The following is a 3,721-nucleotide window of genomic DNA, read 5'->3' on the forward strand; positions in this document are numbered from 1 at the left end:
GCCAGAGCAGTTTCGACTTGTTCAGCTGAGCAAACCACAGCGGTCAGACTGAAAAACACAGTCAGTTTTGCGTTTGATCTGTATGAGCCAGAGCCGGGCCGCCAACACCCGTTCACCGTGGCCGAGTAAAAAGAGCGCCAAGCCGGAGCCCAAGAAAACAATGTTTGAGTCTCACTTCTGACACCAGCTCACTGTGTGACCCTGGGCTAGTCTCTTGACGTCCCTGGGATTTAGCTGCTGACCTTGGTAAACCAAGGGCCTGCGTTAGATGACGCTGAAGGCCCATCCCAGCAGGCACTTGCTGTGATCTAAGCTACGCCAGCTACTAAAAGAGCTGAGGAGGGACCCCACTTTGTGTGGGCAAAAATGCACTACCGAAGATGACCCTCCAGCTAGTGGCTGAGTGTGAAAAGCAAAAGAAGGGCTTTCGTAAGGAGCAAACTTTCTTAGAGCAGTGGGTAAGAAAGATACTTGAAAACAAGCCTTCCGGGCTTCTACCGACTTGGAAGGTGAAGTCAAAACTGAAGGACTGGAGTTGCCGCCGTTCTGTCTTCAGCTTCACGATGCTTCCCTTGGCCAAAAACGCACTAAATCGTCTCGGAGTTTGAAGCATTCAGCAAACAATGGCAAGGCAGAGCCACCAGAAGCGGGCACCTGATTTCCATGACAAATATGGTAATGCTGTATTAGCCAGTGGAGCCACTTTCCGTGTTGCTGTATGGGCATATACAGCAACACAAATTGGAATAGAATGGAACCTGTCCCCTGTTTGCAGAGTCACCCCAAAGGAATGGAGAGAACAGTAATCATCCCAGCTGGTTTAATACTGAATTGTTTCAAAATCAACTCATCGTTGACGCCAAGTAAAAAGCATTATGTACCCATTAACATATGGCGTGATTGTAGAAATAAAGTACATTTGAAAACTTAAAAAAAAGAACTGAAGGACTGGGACTTCCCTGGTGGCGCAGTGGTTAAGAATCCTCCTGCCAATGCAGGGGACACGGGTTCGAGCCCTGGTCCGGGAAGATCCCACATGCCACGGAGCAACTAAGCCCGTGCACCACAACTACTGAGCCTGCACTCCAGAGCCCGCGAGCCACAACTACTGAGACCCCATGCCGCAACTACTGAAGCCCGCACACCTAGAGCCCGTGCTCCGCAACAAGAGAAGCCACTGCAGTGAGAAGCCCACACACTGCAACTAGAGAAAGCCCGTGCACAGCAACAAAGACCCAATGCAGCCAAAAATAAATACATAAAATAAGTAAATTTATATTAACAAAAAAACTGAAGGACTGGGGAAAAGTGTTGAGAAGTGACCTCCAGCTGACACAAAAGCCCTAGGTGGTTTTAATAATGATAATAACTAAACCAAGAATGGCCTTGCCTGGTCCACAGCCTCCCACTTGTCCGCCTACTCTGGGGTCTTTTCAAGACAGGAGCACACCCATTGCTGATCTCCTGACTGGTCTCCGTGGGAGTTCCAGTTTTGAAAAATAAAATACAAAAGCTGAAAATTATATCTCAGAGCAACGCAAAGGATTTGGAGGAAGCTAGCCTTGAGGCCAAAGTGGCTCCCGGGAAAAGGATTTCTCTGTCACTCAGATGGGCTTGAAGGGGGGGAATGTTTTAGAAGAACAACCCAGGAAACGAGAAAATTAGTTTAGAGAAATCATACATGTCACAGACTAAATGAAAATTAATTTTTAATCAGAGCGAGCCAGACTAGACTTAACTGGGCTTGAGAACAAAACCTGGAAAAGGACTTACTTTTTTATGTACATATTTTCAAAATCCACATTTCGCCAAAAGGCATGAGAATGCAGAAAGCTACAACATTAGAGCAGCAGGGGAAAATGAACCTGGTAAAAGACACGTTGAACGTTCCTCTCCACTGAAGAAAGTTGCCTCAGTGGGTAACATCTTGTGAAAGATTTAGCTGATGCAGAAGACAATATTCAAGTCCCCAGTGAGAAGAGTTGATAGGAATGAATGAAGGGTGAGAATTGTAATGGGGGGCGGTTGAGGGGAGGGCAACATTTTGTCAAGGATGCTCCAGTGCTCTGCACAATGGTCATGTCACGGCCATGGTCATGTCTCCTGCAGGCTGACTCCAGGATGTTTGGCAAACTATGCCAGTGAGAGCTCCCGGACTCAACACCTATTATGTATCAGGCACTTGGCTAAACACTTTACATGCCCTCTCTCAATCAACATGCTCAGCACCCCCAATGAAGTGGTTACTTCTGTTGTACTTATTTTACAGATGAGTGAACTGGGTTTTGCAGAGTTACAGCTACCCAGCTAGGAAGTAGTAGAGCTGTGACTTGAACCCAAATCTGTCAAACTCCACAGGGACTCCGATGCCCCAGTGATCCTCATCCAGCTCCAAGATGTCTGGGCATGAGCTGGAGAGTGTGAGATATCATGTCCCCAAATGGAATAGCAAGAGACTTAGATACCTAGGCAGGAGAGCTGGGCAGAGAGAGATCATGGGCGGGGGCGGGGGGGGGGGTGTGCGCACGCGCGCGCACACACACACACACGTTTGTCTATGCACATGCTCTGAGAGCACTGAAGGAGATGGAGGGTAGGGGCTCAGAGTCTGAATTTTAGTAAAGAGGGAAGCAGAGATGGAGACACTGCGAACCGGGTGACTCAACGTGCACACAACCTTGGGACGTCACCCACATTATCTGGTAGTGTTATTTTTTGGAAGTGTCATAAGCAACTTTGTCCACTCCACTATGCAATAACCTTCTGGAAGGCTGGGACCTTAGCTTCTTCATTTTTTCAAACTTCTCCATAGCTCCCAATAGCAATAATATTTGGTCTAAGGCTTCACAGTTGACCAAATACTTTCACAGACACTGACTGGACCTTCATAACAACTCAGCGAGGCAGCCGTCGTTGTCCTCACTTTATCTGTGAGGAAAATGGTGTGCCTTAGGGCCGAAGGAACTTGGTCCAGGGCACACAGCTGGTACGGAGTTGCCACGGCTGACCACCCCCTTAATCCACCCAAGCACACATGCCAACATGAGGTAATGCCAAGGCACCTCACAAAGGATCTGGCACAGAGCAGGTGCTCAAGAGATGTTAGTTTTCCCCTTACTTGACAATATATGGTTTTAAAATGTTTTCTTTGCACTAACTATATCCTACTGGGTACCCCAGTATCTTCAACAGAGACTGGTCCACGTTCTCAGTGAGCTTACCATTGATGTGAGGAAATACAGCCAACGTGTGTGAACCTGAGGACAGTGAGCCACTGACTAATCTGTGACACAGGCTCTAATGCAGTGAAAGCTCTGAGGACGCTCCACAGTGGGCTGGAATGGTCAGAGGTTTCCTAGCAAACATCGGGGGAAGGGCCTGGAAAAGCCGATCAATCCACTCTCCCCTCCTTTTTGTCTGCATCCCAGAAAGAGGAACTTTTGCTGATAGAAACTGTTTTGATCGCCTTTCCTTGTGCCCAGTGACCCAGTCCCTTCCTTGTCCACGAGGTTGTATGAAAAGTGTCTTAGCTCCAGAAGATGTGGTACATGTACACAATGGAATACTACTCAGCCATGAAGAAGAATGAAATAATGCCATATGTACCAACATGGATGGACCTAGAGATTATCACACTAAGTGAAGTAAGTCAGAAAGAGAAAGACAAATATCATATGATATCACTTATATCATATGGAATTTGAAATATGACACAAATGAA

The 3,721-nt window shown here is 47.2% G+C and overlaps 1 pseudogene; it reads left to right on the plus strand.

Moving 5' to 3' along the window:
• Positions 1–554: 554 nt before the first annotated feature.
• LOC112066137 (cytochrome c oxidase subunit 7B, mitochondrial-like) lies at positions 555–842 on the plus strand (annotated as a pseudogene).
• Positions 843–3,721: the final 2,879 nt, after the last annotated feature.

The sequence above is a fragment of the Physeter macrocephalus genome, chromosome 21, assembly GCF_002837175.3.
Source record: "Physeter macrocephalus isolate SW-GA chromosome 21, ASM283717v5, whole genome shotgun sequence".
Taxonomy (NCBI): Eukaryota; Metazoa; Chordata; class Mammalia; order Artiodactyla; family Physeteridae; genus Physeter; species Physeter macrocephalus.